Source organism: Malurus melanocephalus, unplaced genomic scaffold, assembly GCF_030028575.1.
Source record: "Malurus melanocephalus ecotype Western Australia unplaced genomic scaffold, MMel_1.1 scaffold_68, whole genome shotgun sequence".
Taxonomy (NCBI): domain Eukaryota; kingdom Metazoa; phylum Chordata; class Aves; order Passeriformes; family Maluridae; genus Malurus; species Malurus melanocephalus.
The window spans coordinates 2,290,675-2,312,598 of record NW_026623300.1 but is presented as its reverse complement, the minus strand read 5'-3'; positions in this window follow the sequence as shown (position 1 = coordinate 2,312,598).

The window sequence follows — 21,924 nt, the reverse complement described above, 5'->3', positions numbered from 1 at the left end:
TTACCTGTGGGCTTGAAAATCAGAGCAGTTACTGTTAAAAGGCAAGATTTTTCTGCCAAATTGGRTGGAAGTAAGAACAATCTGAGAATRGGGGRAAAGAAATGCAGATTGTATGTCAGAAGTCAGAAGATGTTAGTTTCTCACTTCCCCAGCCTGTCTATCYATCTTCTGATAAGAGTTAAAAAATACACAGTAGCCATAAAAGTGTAAGTACATATAAAACYGCTGGCTTTGCTTGGCTGGAGTTTATTTCCTATAATCAACTATGACAGATGAAGGAAAATACCATTGGTTCTTAAGGCGATGTCATATTTTCAATGTACTTTAAAGTAAATTATGTTTGCTAAAAATTGAGCTGCTTTTTCTTCAGTCAATCATTGCTGATAAATTTAAGCATAATGCAAGTTTTATGACAAAGACTTGAATTTCTCCAGGTACAATATTGTAACACATTGACATATGGTAATAATAATCAAAATTATTTTATTTCAGCATTAATAGTACTTCTAAGAGGTTAATAAATCAAATAGACACTTTGAGTTTTGCATTTCATATAAAAAGAAAGTATCTATTACCAATATTGAGGCTGTATCATCTACGTCTTTTAGTGGAAGTTTTTATGAAGGTATTTTGTGTACACTAATACTCTAAAATTTTCTTCTTTGATGAGTTAAGTSTTTATTTTAGAACATAAAATAATTATTTGATATTATTTTGTGGATTATSGAGTCCTGCCAACTGTACTTAATATAGTTATATTAATATAGTTAATATAAGAATAATTAGAGTAAAATTCACATTCACCAGAAGTATTAACAGAATACCTTTTAATAAAATGACTGGATAAAGTTAATGTTTAAATGAATAAGTTTATGCAGTGATAAATGCATTTTTTTAATAGCATTTATGGATATTTTTCCCTCAGATTTTTTTTTCCTTTTTGATCCTAATCACATAACCATCTATCAAGTTCATACCATGAACATTATTTTCTTTCTTTTGTTTGAATGACATCACCTGCAACTGACTGTCAAACTGAACAAGTAGATTCCTTTCAGAGTGAGTATTTATGCTCTGTCAGCATCAAGAAGCTCCAGGTAGACTCCTGTAATTTAGAATCAGAAGGAKCTTAGCTACAATGCTATGCAAATTTCACTGGCATGTAAATAGTTTAAGTATTATTGATTATTTTAATAATGAATTTTCAATCAGACATTGATTTAACAGTATCTGACATGACCCAATATATAATAATGATGAAAATAACAGAAGCAAGTTGATTTTAAAACAAGTTATCAGGAAATGGTTTAAACTATGAATGTATAAATGTATCCAGTGTGTTTCACAGAATCACAGAATATCTCAAGTTGGAAGAAACCCATGAAGATTGTTGGGTCCAAMTTCCTTCTCCTCACAGCACTACTTAAATCTAAACAAAATGACTGAGAACATCMGGCACATGCTCCTTGAACTCTGACAGGCAGAATTCTGACAGTTTTGRAGAATCATTGCAATAATTTACTGATTTCCTTAACATTAAAACCTCTTTGCCATTTTAGATGGTTTTGACCTTTGTCATTTTGAAAGAATTTGATGCCAGGGAGAGTTTCATTGTCTCAGCCATTTGTGAGGCCATCTSTACATTGAGAAACAACAATTTTCCTCTGAGGGTGTCACTGAGCATGGGCACAAGTTKCCCAGGGAGGTTATAGAGACTCCATTTTTCAAGATATCCAAAAACCCTCTGGACCTGTCCTGGGCAGCTGGCTCTAGGTGACCCTGCTAAACTCCAGAAGTCCCTTCAAGCCTCAACCATCCTTTGATTTCTTATGGATGCAAAATGGGCTGTTTAATACACTGAATATCAAAATAATGGGTCTGTTTTTAGCCCAATACAAATGTACCTAAAATATTGAGCTATTCTATGTTTACTTCACCATGACTAAGGTTATGCCCAGCTATCTGGCAGGCACAGCAGAAACAAAACCAAGGTCCTTGTATAGTTTCATCTGCTTTCTTCAGAAAAAGTGTCATTAAGAGAAATGTGYCAAAYGTCCTGGTATCTTCCTTGACAACAGGAATACTCTCCAGAATTATGTATTCCTTCTCAGACTTTGGAATTTGTTTTCCTGGCAGATTTTGTTGGCTTTTTTATTGCTTATGTGTCTTGAGGTCACCRCAGATTCTTCCCTTCGCTTCAGTYTCTGTGGATTTATTCTGCAATGGGAACATATTTTGTAGGGCAAAGAAACTTGGACAARGACTGAAGGGCACTAGGTGTGAGGTAGATCTATGGTGCTTTCAGAACTGCTGCATTGAGTAATGGCTCCATGTAGCAGTTTTACAGAACCTGATTAATTCCTCTACATAATACTTATGGTAAAGGAAGGAGATTTCACGTATTAAAATGCAGACATTTCTCACTCAGTGGTAGGACAGACTACCTCAGGCATTACAGAAGAATTTTAAAACTGTGGAGGAGAACACTGTCTCTGTTGAAAGCTGGAATTTAGCCAAGAAAATGGAATAAATGTGTCTATTCCTGGAGAGAACCCATATATCGGACTACTCAGAAAAATAACATGAATTTCTCTTTCAAAGTACTCCAAGTTCTTTAATTCTTTTTAGCATAGTAGTCCGAGCATATGAACAATCAATTTGATACTAACTGAGCAAAAGGAATATTTCTGAAGTGAAGTTTCGTTTATATTAATCTTTCTTGGCTACATAAGATCAATTTTTCTAGGGTATTTTAAATTTTTTTCCTGTAGAATGAGTGACTTTGATTGTTTGTATGCTAAGTCATTTGATGATAGAAATCTTTTTCCCCCTTATGTTTCTCATTTTCCTGCTGAACACAGATCTACCATTTCAGAATATAAATCTCCACAGAGATTTCCCATGTGTTTTTATCTCRTTTTGTAGAGTTGAGCTTTTGTTATGCCATCATGTCACAAATAACCATTTTTATTAGTGCTTGGGCTCTCCAGTAGATCAGTATCATGTTATTCCACACTTCAGCTTACTCTGAGAAGCAGAGGGACTGTGCTGCTCTGTGAAAGGCAGGGGAACTACACATCTGAGCTGTTAGAGGCTGTGCCATTTTAAAGCACCCCTTGAAAATGCACATTGCAGGTCAATCCACCCAGTCCTGTTCCATCTGAAGTGATTGATGGTGCTCCCATGTCTGATCTTAATCAGCTGAGCCAGTCATCCAGCCTGACACAGTAACAGAAATCTCTTGTAGGTATTTATATAAAATCAGTTTATTATTGACATGTGTGAGTATAAATTGGCATAAGGAAGTGTTGGTCACTTGGTGTGGGGCTTGAGGAGTGAAGGTCAGTGGAGCATGGATGGCAACAGCTGTTCATAGAGGAACTATTGCASATCCTAAAGAGGGTGGGACAGAGTAGGGAGGCCAGAATCCTCTCCTGAATGTWTTTGAAGCAAGTGTGTTTGTGCAGAGGGAGACTAAAATCTTATTTATTAGATCAGTGTCACCTCTGTGGTATGAACTGGATATGCAGGACATGCAGGAGGGAGTGTTCCTAGTTAGAGGAGGAAGGGAAGAAAAAAAAAGACTGACACAAATGAGTACAGGCAGGTATTTCTGACTAGGGTTCCAGTTCTAATCTCAATGTAAATAATCTAACCCTAATTTTTCTTTAATTTCTCCACTTCCCTCTTCTGTAGAATATTTCAGTCTATTTTGGATGTTGAGAGTAAGTATTTTTATTTTAATCTGATTTTAGATTAGATTAATAGGGGATCAGGACATAAGAACACTGCCTGGTGGAAGGAAATTCTGCTTTTGTAGTCCCTGCTTCAAAATTAGTTGTAATATTTTTGTTTGCATTTCTGGTATTTTTAACCCAGCTGCTAAAATATAAGTTCTCTGGAGATASGGACAGGAATCCAGAATTACCACCTTCTGGTCAACTTCTTTATTTAAATGCTTTTATWCATTTGTGAGCAAACTTACCACAGCTTGTCAGCACCACTTGCTCCTTCTCTCATCATTGGAGGTTTTTTACTGCAAAGGCACAAAATTGCTGGAAATGGTGTTGCCCTCTTGTACGTGCCTAATTTGTGGCCTTTACATTCCTGTCAGCTGCCTTAATGCCTTCTTCCCTGCCAGTGGCCTGTGCTGAATCACACATTAAAATGTGCAGCTCTSCTCATTTATTGCACTGTCTGTACAATTGTCAGGTCTGCATTTGTACATCTCATTCTRGACCTTCTCCTAGTCCTGGGAATCTGGATGTGGTGGCACTTAGTGCTAATTGAATGTGATGGGAGCCTTAACAGCAGCAAAGTTCATGTCTTTCTAATGTTGCTTGAGAGACCATTATTGTTATTGATCATGATCAAATGTTCCATTGTTAATGCTGAAGAATTATTGTAATTTACAGCTGATGAATATATATGAGGTTAAAAAAAAATGTTCATAGTTATTCCCTTAGGAAGTTGGTACAGTGATTGTCTAATAACATTTTCCCCCTCTTTATAAGAGTGCTAAAATGTAATTTCAATGAGTGGACTCAATGTCAAAAGCTATGATTTGTCAGGGCAATGAAGTGTGGACATGAATATATGATATTTTGCAGTTATATTACTGGTTGAACTGGTTTCTGTTCAATATTAATCCTTTGCACAACTGTGCATATCTCTATTTTTTCTCTGCAGGAATTTTTTTCTGGTGTGTGTGTTTGGTTTTTTCCTTTCAAAGTTTATTCAAAAGTTTTAGGCTTATTTTTTTGAGAAAATTAAATTCCATTCAGACTTGAATGAGTTGATGTCATTTTGCAATCTAAAAATTGTCTCCTTTGGAAATATAGACTATCTAAAAGTATTTTTTAGGATCTGAAATCATCTAACAAARAGCAAGACAGCTTGATTTTTTAAARTCAATTGTCATATATACAGATAATGATTTTTGCATATATAGGCTGTGAAGACCAAGGAATAGTCCTCACAAATTTTGATGGTTTTATTAGATTGGGCATAAAACAAGTCACTGGGTGATCCAGAAGTATATTGTTTTTTATTATGTGGCTCTTTCAATGTTGTCCATAAAAACAAGGTAACACTGAGGCTACTTTTATTGCCACTTCAAGTCTGACCTGCAGTTTTGTTTCCCTGCTGGTAATTACAGTATGTGCATCAAAACCTGGAATAACTGTGTCTCTTGCTAGGTTAGGGGATGTACAYAGAGCAGAGGAAGTTCAGTGTGGGATGTCCTTGGGATGGCCCCTGAACATCTCCTACAGAATTCTGRGTTTTCTCAGCTTCCAAGTTAATGAAGCTAAACCTGTAGTAATTGCTTTCAGAACATGATTAATGGTGGCACGTTTGGCCAGTGCGGCTGTGACCCGGCAAAACACTTAAGCCCATGCTTATCTTTAAACATGTGAGTAGTTTTGAGGAAATCAATAGTAGTTTCACTGCCAGGCTCCATTCTTGCCTTGTAGCACTGTTGGATTTGGATTCTGAGAAACAAAGAAGCTAAATTGTTGAAAATGCTCTAGTCTTAATTACAAAATATGKTTTAGTCATGCATTTGACAAGTTTTAATTAAAGTAGTTTTRTATAAATTRTATGGCACTTGATATATGTAACCAATATACWTTTATGGGTGTAGAATTTATCACGATGTCTTTTCAGTATATAAATGTTATTGTATTTATGTTCTGTAAAAGCAATGAAGTCACAATATTACCCCACAATAACATTTCATTTTGATGTTAAGTCTTTGGTGAAAAGTGTAGTGAAATATTSAGAGGTCTTGCTGAAGTACCTCAAAACTGGAAATCAGGTTTATGTTTTCTGCATGTGTAGTGGAAATCTCRGTATTTAGCCTGGGATAATATGAGGAATTAGTTTCTTATTCTGATGTAGAAGTAAGTGAATTCTCAGTATTGGAAAAATAATAGGAATCAGTAAGGGGAAACTGAGTGAATATCAAACTCTGCTGAACCAGAAAGTACTGATTCATGTCTGGGTTTTCTCCACATTGATAAAAAAGACATGTTCTTTTTCTGCAGGAAGTGTTTATTTTGTTCTGGAATCTGAGTTTCTGGCTTGTGTGCATTCCARTGAAAAACCAAACACAAAGAAATTGGTGTTTTAGGCTGTGAAAATACTTCATGAATTTGATCATGAGGAATTATTTTGAATTAAGTTGTCTACGGAAAGAAATTTTTTAAAGAGTTAAGACTGTAGACACAGGTGACTGTTGTTCATTAGCATGGAGGATATCAGACACTTCTGTGAAAATGCAGATATGTGAGTCAGCAGTGAGAACCATTCAGGGTTCTTAACTAAACTTCTGTATACTTAGATTTTGGGTGAGAATTTCAGCTGTGATATTGACTTCAGCATAATGTAGCATGGMAAATTTTTCACATAATTCATTCAAAAAAGCAATGGCCGAATACAAARTCTCATGTACAGTGTAATACAGTTTTATGTTGTATGTGTGCTGTTTTTTAACATTTAAGGGATAATAAATCAATGAATAACTGGAAATATTAGAGAAATAACAATAAATGAAAAGATTTATAAGAATTATGAATTTATCTGTCCGACTGAGGTGCGTCAGAAGTCAGGCAGCTGTACAAGTGTCCTACAACACTGACAGCAGAGGGGGTCTGATCATATGACACTTCCACAACGTATAAAACACTTGGAGAGCATGTTATGAACTAAAACCTCATAACAGATGGGTGTTTTATATATTGCAAAAGGTGTGGACAGCCATTTCTTGYATGCCAGAGGAATTTCTTCAGTTAAAAATGGGGCTGGCTTTGTGTGGTTCTCATTTTTCAGTCAGATTTAATTTAGCTAGGCTTGATGAGGTTTTGATTGGACCTGAACTGTTTCTTGTGCTTTAGGTACTTCCTTCTGCAGGGAATCACTGTGCTGCTGAATTTGTGTTTTAGAATGATGATRTTTGTGTTCTCAGATGCATCTTAGCTCAACACACTGGCCTTCAGACTCTGCTAGGTTCTGCACCCAGGGGCTTTTTGGTCTGATGTTTAGTTTCTGGAAATTTCAAAAGGGAAGGTACAGGGAAGAATAGAAAAATAGGAGCCTCTTTTTTTATTATTATTTATTTTTTACTTTTTTTTTTATTAACTGGGAGTCTCTACATGTGTTTTCCTTTTATAGACATTCAAACTGCATTAAAGACTTCCCTCCAGAATTGGATTGAAAGCATTTTAGCATATGCGTGTTTGAACTGCTTGCATTGATAATGATGTTACACTTTCAAATTATTATAGTTGATGTGGGTAGTCAAAGAATTCTATATAGAGATGGAGTATGGCAGTGAACTGTCTGAAAATGAAATTATGACAATGTGGCTTGAACTTCAAGATGATCTGCTGCTTTCTTTGCACAATTTTGCCTGAAACACAGAGAAAAACTAGCTTTTACATTCAGGAAAAGAGATAATAGACTTTTCCTAATGACTTCCAGATCACAGGGCCATATGTTCAGATTAGTTATACTTACATCATAGAAGAATAAGATTGTTTAAATTCTATGCTTGAACGTAATTACTAGTAAGGGTAATAACTAATGTTGACACAGTTTTGAAGTTTAGATACCAAGTCTGCGCCTCACCTTATTTCAGAAGGCTAAACAGCTTCATCAGCATTACCAGAGATACCCTGTTTATGAATTTGACATTATATAGTTGATATAAAACTGGTATTTAGTATTTTGATTGGCATTGGTATTTTTACACCGTTGGTATCATGGAAAAGATAAAAAAGTGCAGGTGTCTCCAATCCACTGTAATAGWCAGATTTGGTCTCATTATTGACAGTACTTTTTTGGGAGAGGTTTTGTAATAACATGTTCCTCAAGAAAGATAAAAAAAAACCCAATTAATTTGTCCTTAAATTTTTGAATCCCAGAACCTCTGACTGTGATTCAAGTAGTTAGTACTGTTTTTGCAAAAAACAAGATATACTTCTTTCTGGGTTATTTTTGACTAAATGCTTCCCTCCAACACATGTTAATTACTTTTTAAATCAGTGAGGTTTGAATACTGATTATAAATTTCTCATCCTGGTTCTGTGTGATGTGGTTTTGCACARTATTTTRATAAAAAGTCTGTGTTTTGATGAAAATTTGATAAACATTTTTTTGATAAAAATTCYTTCAGTTGCAGGGGTTGAAGGTTGCAAATTTTAACATCCTCCTTCTGCTCTCCAACTTTCTTCAGAGAAAATTATTCAGTGTGTGCAGGTCTCAAGCTGYTCAAGGCATTCCCCAGTTCAATGCAAATATCTGTGCCACAAGTTTTACAGTCTGGGGTCTGAGAGATCTGCAGATAGAACCAGGACAACCTTCTGAGAACACTGGAGGAAAGGAATTTATGACACAGCAGACTTGAGACATCTGTCATTTTTTAGARTCCTATTTGTTGCTCTTTACTGCAGCCCATACTGTTTTGCACRTGGGCATGCAGTGGTTACCAGATTTGTAAATATATATTTTATAWGATATAATGTACCCCAACTTTAACATCTCTGCAAAGTTTGACCCTCAGGCAACTGAAAGTATTGAGGCTCATGAAAGGAGTGTATTGCACATGTGGGAAGTATTATTTTTTATTAGAGGGAAATAGCCATAATTAGTTCTTTAGCTATCTTGTTATATCCCTTTTAAAACTCACAGTGATTAATGTGGCAATTTCTAGATATTTGAAATGTAAATGGAGGTGCTTAAATGCATACTTTATAAAAGGGCAAAAAAATCAGTATAAGAATTAAGGGCCAAAGTAAAAGTAAAATTTTTCAGGAAAGAATGCATGCAGATAAACAGAATAATTGCATGCCAATTTTATCTAGAGTTTAAGTTGCAATGTTAAACTCATTTTTGCGAAGTTGCTCTCCTTGCTATTTTTTTTTAAATGTGTACCTCAAAATTTTTCACACTTCCCATGCTGTTACTGCTTGATGAAATGTGTTATCATAAAATTTGTACTCTTGTTCATATGCAGTAAAAGATACAAAGTATTATAATTTGTTTTAACCTTTGACTATACTTTTAAGCTCTTGACTTTTCAAGTTTTAATTTCATCTCAAATTTAATATTGGTTGTATCAGACTTCTTGGATAGAAACTCTTCGGATGGCAGCTATGTATTTCCCCCTTCAGTACTTATACTTTAAGACAGGGAGGAACCATGAAGCCATTTGACTTTAGTTGTCAAATGTTATAGCAAATGTTTAATGGATTACTATTGACATTACTAACTGCTATAGCAACAGAAAGCTGTATTAGTCACTTTTTCTGATTATTGTCCTGTATTTCTATGAAGATGCTACTCAAGACAACTTAGAATGACCAGCATGGTTTCAGCAGTTCCACTGTGTTTTKACATAAACCCCACAAATATTCCCACATGACTCTGACGTGTTTTCTGCCGTATCAGACAATGCTTTCTGTGTGCAATCAGAATGTGTTTGCTATATCTGCATGCTTAGGGCACTTTATTTTCATTCCACAATTTACACACAAGTTGTCCAAATCCCTGGAGAGATTTAACATTGCTATGGGATCCTATAAAAAAGAGAGGAAAATCTAACWGTGGAACTGTTAATCTTGCTATCTGGGAAAAAGGTGAAGCCTGCAGTATTTCTTTGTAATCCCTGTTGCCCAACATAGTGTGATTTAGTAACTGTTCCTTTTTTTCTCAATAGGGGCTTATTTTAGRAAAAAAAAAAAAAAAGAAGTTCAGTGGCCTCTAGTTTCTCTTGACCTGATATATAGAATTACATCAGGAAATTTTGCCTTGTTCTTTTCAGTACCAGCCTTTCTAGAGAGTTCTGTAAATCCCTAAACTCGTGCATCTGTTTTCTTTAGCTGAGATACAGCTATTCTTGTGCTTTTCAATTTTTCAGACAYCCTAAATTTCTTAAGAACCTTTAGGGGAATGGGGAGAGGGAAAATAGTCATTGCTGTGTAAGCAAATGTCATAAGAGTTATCTGTAAAACATTTCAGGTTCACAATCTGAGATATAAATTAGCAATTCACTCTATTTGATCAAATCTTGTCAGATAAAAAACTAAACCCACACAACTCCATAAATTTGCTTTCTGGAACTCCCACAATTAAAAAAGTGTGATGACTGCAATGGATTGTTCTTAGTGCAGTAGCTTGTGTGGATGTGACCTTTGTTCCTGTTGGTATATGAGTGGATTCTGAATGAAGCCCTTGGTAGCTAAACTGGTCCATCATCTCATTTAACAAATTAAACCCTACTAATTTTATGCTGCAAAAGCAATAAAACAAATCTTTTTCTCTGCAAAAGCAGAGAAAGATGTTAAAATAATAAATTGTTTCTAATGCAATAGATAAAAGCTTACTTTTTTCCTAAAGCAATTGATAAGAGGAAACTGTTCATTTTGCTGTTTGTGTTAGTCCTTAAGTTACTGGATATATCTTTTGCCCTTTTGTGATTATTGAACAGAAACTCTTTCCTGGCCTTAAGAAAAATAATATTATATTAAGACAGAAAATCTCTCTATTAGACACTACAGATTACAGATTTATGTCAAAATGTAAATTATAAATTATAAGTGCACTGAATTTCTCATATCTTGACCTTAAAACAAAGTTTACTCTTTAWTAGTTTAAATATTTTAAAGACTTCTTGGATAATGTAAAAATATTCACTGTGAGTTTTATATCACTAATAGTTATTTTTAATTAAATAATTACTTTTTTTACAGAATAAAAGGATCTATTAGTAAAAGATTTTTTTTAGTACATCTCCAAAGAGTGCCTTCTGGAAAAAAAAAAATAGGTTTTTTGGAAGTCTTACAGTTCTTTTTACTTCATCTGCTTGAATTTCTGAAAAGGTTATATTAATATAAATATTTRTTAATATTTTGGGGTGGAGGGGAGTTGACTCAGTCACATTTGTGGCATTTTGTGCAAATATCAGACAAGCAACAAAAATGTTAATGATATCTCCAAATGTTGATCCACATATATGTTCTGCTTTTGAAGAAAATAGACCTGGTTTCATCACTCCTGCCTTCTGCTTGTTTTAGAAATAAACCAAACCAAGGTAGGAAGTGAATTCCCTGCCTCAGGTGCCAAAATGTGAGGAGCACACAAAAGCAGTGTCTTGCTCATGCAGATTCAGAGGGACTTAAATGACTTTTTCCAGTTTAATTCTTAGAGTATTGTTTCTGGTTCTCTGCTTTACTAAAGTCTTTCACCACTGAGAGAGAATCAAAGTAATGCAGATTGTGTGAATTCAGGTGTAGAGTATTTTTTCAGTAGTCTACAAATCATAAAATGCAATTTTCTCATTTAGTTCCTAGTTCATAATAGCAAATGATTTAGAAAATTGTATTAGGTAATTTCCTCTAGTGCATTTGCTGTAAATTGCACTAATATTGTGAARTGCTTTTGTTTAACATATTCTTTGWTAAGTTAGATAAATGAAGGTTTCTGAAGAATGGAATTAGATGAAGCTCATTACGATGAACACGATCACATTCAATGTGGTTAATTTTTCTGTGCTGGTGGCACTAAAGCCGTGTAATCTCACTATCCCTGGCTTTGATTATCTATGCATTGAAGGGAATTTTCTCAGTCATATAAACATCACCTAACATATTTATTCCTTGAACCTCACCAAATTGTTGTCATTAGCCAGTGATGCTTTTCCCCTGAGTGCCTAGATGGTCTTGCATGTTTTGTAATTTTGAAAAAAAAGAGAGATCAGAGAGCAGGACCAGAAAGGAAAACATACGTGGGCTTTGTGACTTCTGCATTATTGATCATTAGCCCTTGCCACTAAACTAGTCATGTGTTCTGAAAAACCAGAAAATGTCCTCCTTTTGCCCACTTTGAGTAAGAAAAAAAAAAAAAAAAAAAGTGCTTTTCTATTTGCCAATCCCTCTGAACAGTAAATGGTAGTGGAACCACGATTTGTTTGTGGTCTAAATTGGGTGCAGGTGTTCYCAGTTCTAATACTCACAACATCTGAAGGCAACAGAAAGAAGGGGAAGAAATGGGCTTTAAAAATGTTTCATTTAGCATCSTCTCTCATTCGTTAATTTAATTGATTCAGTAGACCTCAAGTACRCTGAGAACATGCATTGAAACTCTTAATGATAATGCTTTTCCTTTAATAATGGCCTTGAAATTTGGTATTCCTGCTGTTACCAAGGCAGTGGTTCAGTTACAAACAATTCTGTTCTCTTTGTGTGAGGATTGCTGTAATTTAATGGGATTGCTGTAATTTAATGGGATTGCTTAATTTAATGGGAATAGAGAATATTAGAACAAGGCAGATCACATACTTTGCTGCACTTGAGAAGTGTTTGAATTCCAGCTCTGCTGCTTAATTGGTAACAAGTGGTGTAAATTATGACCACAGTAACAAACAGTAAGTTTYTGATATTTTTTTAATCTTTCTGTAAGTGGAACATCCAGAGAGGAGAGAAAAAAAATCCGCAAAAAAACACAGCCACAAGTGATACAAATTAAAGGATTTTTTAGAGCTGGTTTGGAACACTGTAATACAAAAAGTGTGTTCTAGGAGAAATCTTTAGTAACATATGAACAGTGGTATTTCATTCTAACATCAAACACASACTTTTGTCATAGCAGTATGCAGTTGAAGTTAGGCCTGAATAAAGGAAATTGCATACTTTTTTTTACTATGAGTCTTGTATTTTTTTTTCATATAGCTTTACCCAGTCAGCTTATGWGACCAACTGGATACCACTTGCTGTAGAACCCTAATTTTTCTTTTGAGAATGAATCCTRCTTTGTTTAGAGAAGGTGCTGTACAGGCAATTTCTAGTGAGGGAAGGATCTGTTTGAAAAAGAGATCCAATTTTCCCTTCCGACTTCCTGGTGTATCAACAAAGGACTCATTCAGTCCATCGAATAATGCCACATCAAAATTCAGCTCTCTGTGAGTAAGGGACGCTGCCTTCTGTGCAGTACCTCCAGCTGGGACAAACCATTCACCAGATACAGTTTACAATGGACCTGAAGAGGCCCAYGGCTTCCTTTTCTGAGCTACTTGTGGAGCTGAATGGCCACAATAACATAAAGCTGGATAAACTGGGTGACAGTGATAATAGAGGAGATACTGCTAAATGGCCAGGGAATACATCTGCCSAAGGATCACMATCATTRAGTGCATAGCAGAACRTTTGGATTTCTGTCWTTGTGATAATTTCTTCCTTATGCTTATTCTTTGCTCACTGAAGCCAAAATAGACACCTCTATTTCAAATGATTGTGTAAAATGATTAAACAGTTACTCACAAAGTGAAGAACATCCCCAAAATCAGAAGTGAATCTGTGAATGTACATCAAATCATGTTCAGAAGGTGCCCACTGTGAAAGGATCTGTGCAGCTTTCAGTGCCAGATCCCTGGGGATGTGAGGATGAGGAAGGACAGGGYGTGTGCCCTTCATTGTACTGTCCCTTGCAGAGATTTGTTGAGTGTCACCATTTTAAAATGAGATTCTAATGAATCATCATCCTCTTCTGTTGCTTTCTGTCCCTTTGACCTGATATACTGGTTTTAGACTCAGAGCAAACTTCCTGTTACTGTAATCTCGCATTTTTTCTTTCCTCTGGCTCTTAACTACTGGAAACCAGTGGATTAATTGGATCTTATGACTTTTTGCTATCTTTGCATTTAGTCTTTTCCTACAACGTGATTTTTATTGTGATTCATTAACTGCTGGTAATTCATAAATTATTCTCTCTGTTTTATTAAATAGGGTTGTGTGAGTTCATAAAGGACTGGAAAAAACAAGGAGTAGTTGAATTAGTGGTATAAAATAAGAAATATTCGCAAGAAAAGAGAAAGCAATCACAGTCTTCAAGAGCAAGTAATTAATGCAAACTGCAGTAGCCTTACATTTGTAATTCATTATATTTCTAAATTTTCTCCAGACAAGTTTTAAAAAATAGGCTGACAAAATATATTATTCTATATCAATGGGTACAGCCTGAACACTAGAGAGTGGTAGGGAAAGTTCTCTGTCTCTGCACACCCCCATCAAAAATGCAAAATGGAATTTGCAGAAAAGATAATTGCAGATTTGAACACAGTTTTTTCCCCCTCCAAGAATAGTTTGAGATTGGTCTGTGGTTGCCCTTTATAAACACCAATGCTCTTAAGTCAGCTCTGAGTTCATGAAGCATTGGCTGAAGGCAGCTGATGATTTATGCATGTCCAGTTTGCTTCATTAAGCAYTTTTAATGCATGTTTCTGAAGACAAAATGCTGAACTAGATGGACCACTGATGTGCTATATTAAGGCAATTACAGTCTCCATTTTCCTTCCCATATATTGCTTTTTAGACACAGGTTCCATTTATACCAAATATACCWATCATTTGACACAAGCTATTAAGTTTAGTTCTTTTATTTTACTGGTTTACTAACTTTTACTCTTTGTTACAGCAGAGCAATCTTTTCCTGGAGAGTAGGATAAAATTCTAAAAAGAAAATCTCTAAAGGTCTTCATTTAGAAGACATTTATTATTATCTATAAATGGTTCTCAGTATGAAATTTGGCCATATTGGTAACAAGTCTGACAAAATCTGGTATTGTTTACCAGATGCCATTTTGAAGTCATAGTTACTTGTGCAAATATCAGCTCTGAATTGTTACTAATTCTTAGTTTTATGGGTTTGAATAACTTTTTTGAATGCTTTGAATACTTTTAAGGCTTCTAATTTACTCTAAATTGATACTATTTTTTATAATATATAGTCATATTTGTTTTTTTTAATCTTGTGGACATTCTTATGTTTCAAATTGCTTGAGGTTTGTGCAGTTGTCACATGAAGCACTTGTAATGGTAGCCAGCTTATTATAAAAAAATGTAGTTTATGAGAATACATAATATGGGTAGATTTGGGAGTTTTTCCTTTGCACTATGTTGAGTTTATAAAAAGTTTATCCTCAATTTTAGGAGAATGTTTGTTTTAAATGTATACTTTTCAAGCAAGTACTTCAGAAGCMTAGTAATTTAATTCAAATCTCTCTCTGTCAGAGTTTTGTGTGTTGTTCTAAACTGTCCTTCAACTTCCACAGGTAGATTCGGTGTCTAATTACAATTTGTTTGGCTTTCTCAGACACTGTCTGAAGGTGTTATGATACTTCTGCTCATTGCTCAGAGGAAAAAAATTGCTCCATAAAAATTATTGTTAATGGGAAAGCTTGCTACACTGGTCAAAATTTTACCTGGAGAATGCAAATCAATTAAGAGGTTTTAAAAAAAAAACAAACCCAAATATGATTACATATTACTTTCCCCTTGGCTGTGCTTGACTGGTATTTGATCTGGCAGAGAAAATGCACTTTTGCATTCATAGGATATTCTCTCTGCTGTGAGCAGTGTGGCATCTTTTGAAGTTCTTAAAAATTAGCAGACCCTTTGGAGTGAGCAGGAAGCAATCTATATTTCCTTTCACGRTTCCTCCCAAAATATTTAGAAAACTTAATGTGACTTGGCATACTGGAATACATAAATKACCTGGTGGTGTTTGTGATGCACTGATGGAGATGAGGCTGATGACTTCAGCACTGCAACATGCATTCCATGGGATTTTGGCAAAACAATTAGATTTCCTATCAACCTATAATTCTTTTACCTCTGTAAGTAGGCACTGGCTTCTGTGGAGATTTATAATGTCATAAATATTAATTTTTSTTTCACAGGATTATAAATACTGGTTTGCTTCTTAAAAGCCAGTCATATAGATTTTAGCAGAATTGTAGCTTCTATAAAATAATGTTGTCATGCCTTCAATTTACCATATGCCTGATGATTTCTTCAATAATAGAATTGGTAATTAGGTTCATGTAAATGGAAAACAGGGAGAGATGTGAATCTCCCARGGCATTTGTGTGTGTTCTTAATCGGTGTTTGGCTGTCAGCTGACTTTTGTATACAGCTCAAAATAGCCTTGACAATGTAAGAGCAACTTTTGCTTTTAATGCCTCGTAGCTTGTAATAGAGGTTTTTTCTCAGATTATTCTGGTATTTTATAGAAACTCCTGAAATTGGTTAGACAGAGTTCTGAGCAGCTGAAGGAGGCAGTGAATCTGAAGGCTGCATTCTTTTCAAGCTGKCCCATACATTTGCATGTGCCTGTAGAATGGACCTGTACATTTTTGAGTATGTTTTGTGTTACTGTGCTCTGTTCCACAGGTCCTAGAATTGTTAATTCCCAGCTAAATGTGGGTGTTATAGGGAAAAGGTGTTGTAATATATTTCAGGGAGGATATCRAAGTCGTTATCTATGTTATTTAGTTATAAAAACATATAGTATTTTCTATAGGAGTATTTTCTGTTTTGGATATTTGTTATTTAGTTGTAGTCTAAATCTGTGGTCGAAATATTTTCCTATGTACGTTGTCTCCTGGAATCAAAAGCTGGGGTTCTTTTATTCCCCAGAACTGACTAAACCCACACTTTTATTAATAAGAGTATTACTGTTAYCTGRATAGATGGAATTTCCACACAATTTGTGGAATAGAAAATTGAAGAAGCTTCAGTTTCATTAAGTCCAGACATGTTTTCTTGCATCTGGAGTTTCTTAATTTCACATTTAGAAATCGCATTAATCATATAATGTACGTTTTTTTTTAAAGTAACCACTTCTTGCAGTGTTTACTCAGAATTATACTGAGTATACCCATTATACTGAAGAGATTTTCATCCAAGTAGAGATAAGAAATGTCAAAACCCTGATGTTTTTATCTGAATCTTTTGGGTTTCTCCAAATAAGGTATATTTTTTTAAAAAAGGTTCAAACCCCTGTCTTTTATGAACATACAGGAAAACCTTTCTAGTAGGTTCAACAACACTTCTATACCAGGAGCAATGTTTTGTTTTCTATATATTCAGGGGATTAAGCTACAACTCTCCTCATACATTTCCATTAAAATTTTGTTAGGAAAAAAACCCTTAAGAATACATAGACCTCTTGAAGAGCTACAGAATAAAAACTGTTCTGATTTTATATAAAGTTGTAAACAATTGCTTCTAGAAATACTGTTTTAAAGTGACATTTTTAAGAAGCACACTTACATAAGAATTCAGAATGGATGAAATTTACTTTTATGAAAGGAACCAGCTGAAGTGCTTCAAGTCACTTAAAGCTCAATTAAATTCTCTTATGAAAGTCTATGTGGAATTACATGTGAATTTTATTCATTACTATTTTACACTGCTTGATTAACTATTGAAATAGCCTGTCTAATTGTCATGCCCTATACTAAGAAAATGTGTTAATGATCTTTGAAAAGATTCCTGAAAAAAAAATCCAACCCTTAAAAATAATTAGGACTTGAGTTACTTAGCCTCTTTCTTTTAATCAAAGGCTGGATAATCACAGCAGACCTCACATACATCTCTAAGAGCTGCTGAAGCCTTGAGGTGACTAAAGAAGGCCTGCCTGAAATGAAAGCAGCTAAAGTCATAATTGCAGTTCCTGTAAAATCTTTGCTCAGAATCACTGCTGAACTCTGAGAGTTCCTAAACTCACTGTGAGCTCCTGCACTGTGAGGGAGGCAGCTCTCCACAAGTTCTGTGCCTTCTCTATGTGCCCTGAGCTGCTCATGCTGAGGAGCTCAGCACTTAGCAAAGCCTGACATGTCCATCCTGATCTCCAGAAGGAGACCCAGTTTAATGCATGCAAGGGTCATGTTGTCCTCCCTACTTGCACGAGTTGTGTTCTCATGTGTGTGATATGCAACCTGTGATCTAACTTCAGCAACTCCAGCATTGCAGGGAAATTGTCAAATATTTAGGGTCTGCTGAAAATGCTTGGCTATGTGGCAATTAACATGTACATTCGATATTTAAATTGGCAGGTAACTTTGATTTCATTCACAGTTTTTGGAGGTTGCTTTCCTCCAAAAGCAATAAAACACTTCTGCACTTGACAAATAGTAAATGGAAAAAAAATTGGTTAGGACAATAATTTATGTGTTTATTGTTCTCATGTGTTTCAGGATCTCTTGGAATGCAATTTGTGGAAATATTTAAAATTTCCTATAACTCAAATGTGACCTCAAGTTATGTTATCACATGACACCATTTTTTGTGACCCAGAGAGGTGTTCATCTTCTTTTTCTGAACAGACAGGTGATGTTTTGGTCACAAAGGTGTAWTTGGCATCTGTGTTGAATTTTAGTGAGCCTCATGGTTTCCATCAGCAGTAGACACACATCAGTTGATRTCTSTCCCAACAGATGTATTTGGGTGCAYGAGAAAACCAACATTAGTTTTCTGTTTTGTGTAGTATCACATATCTGTAACTTAAATTCATATGCTGATATTTCATATTTGATACCATAAACAGGTTGATTGGACCAGTTTTTTTTCTGTTGATTCTTAGCATGCAGGTGACCTATAAACTACATGCCTGTTAATGCATCTTTGCATTTATCTTCATTTTGGATATATTTTCTATTCTTAAGCTACTAGAGCTTTTATATAAGCTGAGATTTYACACTGAGGTRGAAAAGGCAYATTTGTAATCAAGAATGTGCAAAGRTAAAAGTAAGGAAGTTTTATTAAATGTCTGAAATTAAATGTAGGAATATATTCCTGCTATTCTGGAGCCTTTGTTTAGAAATATTTGTTTCAATTTATTCCATCTCTCAGGCTATATTGATGAAGGTTTTTATTGTATTTCAGTAAAGTCCAATGTAKCTCTGCAAGCTGCTTTGCAAAATCAGATGAATTTTGAGTGTCTAAAATTACCCATTTCATTTACTTTAAAGAATAAGTCACTGAAGTTGATGCAGAAGCTAAACTACTGATGCCTTGGGTTATTTTAGTACCACAGGAAAAGCTGCCACTGATTCTACTCAGGATTCTCAGAGTTTAGGGCTCGGTTGCTGTGGCCCCCCTGTGGAATAGGTACAGGCAAAGGTAAAAAAGGGGATGGTCACAACCCCACAGGCAGATTGCCAGCTCTGTGCTCTATCACAGTTATACCATGGTCAGACAGAACTGCTTGGCTCCTGCTGTGTCACCTCAGCTGGAGGAGCCATGGCTTATGATTATGAATCTTGCACTTGCTTCAAATAGCTATAAAAGAAAAAGATAATGAAATTATTTATGATTTTAAACATGACTTGAAGCCAATGTATTTGAAAAAAATAGTGCATGACACTTGTGAGTTAGGCCAAATGATGCCCTTTGTTTCTCTGGCCACTTTTAGATTTGTTTCAAGTTGAATCAAGGCTTTGGAATGTGAAACTTGAAAGATGCATTTAAAAAAAATTAAGTAGAATTGCTTCTTTTAAAAATATAATTAAGCAATTTGTTCAACTGCTTTTAGAGACAACAAGACAAAACTCTATTATCGACTTCAAGTTTGTCACCTCTTCCTCATTTTCTAAAATGAAAAGCTATCAGTTGTTGTAACTACTGCTCTGAACACTAAATTTGCATGGGATCAACAATGAATTAAATATGAAGCTTGAGATAGATACCATTGTCTTCCCTGTAGGTAAGGGATAAAATTTAGGAGGAGGAAGGAGTGTGGCAGAAAAGCTAACTTAGATTTCTGCAGTGGTAAACTGGTTTTGCTCCTGCCAGAAACCTGAAGCAAATCCTCACCTATTCTCAGATCCTGCTGAAGTGTATTYCAGTACAAGGATCATATAGAAAGCTGCAGCTGTGTGGAGTTTGTTAAGTATAACTTGAGACTATATCCAGCACAGACATTTTCAAAGCCATTTTTATTATTTTGTTAGCTTTTGGTGCCAAGAACCCTTTTTGTATGTGTGTTGGCTGAGAAAGCAGGGAGCCTTGGGWACAATTCCCATTATTCTGTATCACAGCAGCACCCATGTGCAGCAAGAGAATACTGTGGGGAAGACCAGGATGCTGTGRCACTGGCTTTGTACTTCCAGAGCAAAATGCAAATCTAGGGGAGTGGCAGAACATATTCCAGTCCCTGATGTGGATTGCTCACCTGAAACACGGTGTTATTTAAGTTTCTGTTATGAACCATCTGTTGTTTTTTATTAGAACTGCAGTAACTGATCTTTCCTCATTATTGTTTTTGCATATGAAATGAGCTCTATTTGCTCATTTCCCCAAGGCCACTGCTTCAGTCATTCTGTTTATTTTGCTCCATGCTTATGAAATCTTTATGAAAGAGGAATGCAGTACATTAAGCATTATATAAATGTCTTTCTCCTGCAAAGAAACTTTCCAGAGAGACAATAKATTGTTCAAGGTTCTTCTGTTTACTTTATACAGACAAAGAAACTCTGCACTATTTTCTTTCCTCCCATTTTCCTGGGGATTCTTTAMTAGTGGCTTTAGGYTTCCCCAAGAGTTTGTATYGATTTGAGATTTATTTTTATRAAATAAAGGATTGCTAGAAATGGARTGAACYATTCCTTCTAGTGTCTTGCRTCCAATTTCAGATYAGGCCCTGAGAGATGGATTTTTATGTCAAAGGTTTATGTTCTGTGATGTCAGAATTCATAATTTGAAAATTAAAARACATGTTTGTCTGTTTGCAGTTAATAAATCTTAGACTGAGTGAGTAGTCTACAGCTCAACACTTATCCTGGCTGCTTTGAAGATTGATGATGTGCTACAGAAAACAGCTTATTACAATACCATTGCTAAAACTGAATTAAAAAGAAATTGCTATTGTTGAAAGAGAGAAAATGCAACAAAATTGTTTGTACTAACTCCAGRAAAGATACATTTGAAATCTTCTTAAATGTGTAGAGCTTAAACTGTTTTACATTCATGCAGAACAGGTTAAATCATCTATAAACTCTTTTCACATTAGGTTTTCCAAAGTTCTTTTCAACGTTATCCCTCTCTATGCAACACTGTTTGTTTCATTTAAACATACTTTAAAAAAGCTCACTATAGTRGTAAAGTATTTGTGATCATCTCTTCCCTAACACTGCACTCTTTGACCATTATCTGCAGCATAAAATGCACGTGTAAATCTTTAATAGCTGTTTCTGCATGTGCTTTTTCTCATCTGATGTGCTGGAGTTGCTTTCTGTGTTTCTAATTGAACACAATGCATGTATATTTGTAGGTGAGCAATGTTTCTATCCATTTTGATGTATTTCAGTGCTGTACAATTCAAAGGCTTTTGTTTCATTTTGGATTTTCTAACTTGAAGTAGTTCAACTGAACTTGGATACAACCTCTACATTTCTGATGGATTTTCTTCTCTTCTTCCCCAGCTAAAAAAATAAAATCAAAACATATTAGCATGTTGCTTCATAGCTATCTTTCCACCCATCAATTGAACTTACTTTAACCTAAATCTTCATATTAAAGGGATCTGTATTAAGAAAACAGTTAATTCTTCTATGTGTTGTACGGAGCCACACATAATTTTCCTTTCATGTCCTTCATTTCTCATACAGAAGGAAGTTATGRTTTCTAAATAGCCTGGTACTGTAATKAAGTAAATTTAAGATCTTCAATTGYGTCTCTTAAGAAWGCAACTYAATTYGGGGTAACCAAGTGTTGTCTTGTTTTGGGTACTTTTTTTCACTTGTCCTGAAAATACATTTTCTTCCCAAGGGAACTTTGATTTGTTTTGAGGAGMAACTATTGACTTGCTATTGACATACATAAATGTAATTACTAACTCTGTGTTATATGAGTCTTTATCATCACAACATGATGTCATCTGCAGAACTTCATCTTAAATGCTTTTAACGATTTGGAAAGAGCACTTTGCAGGCTTTTATTTTTGCTGATTTAGTTCTGGGGAAAAGGAGGCCTGTCTAAACTGGCTGCTGATTCTTAGCAGGTAAAATCTTGTCTATAGGATTAGTTTACATCTAAAGCTAAAATTTCTATATGCTGTAGACAGAGCAGAGAAAATATTTCTTTTATT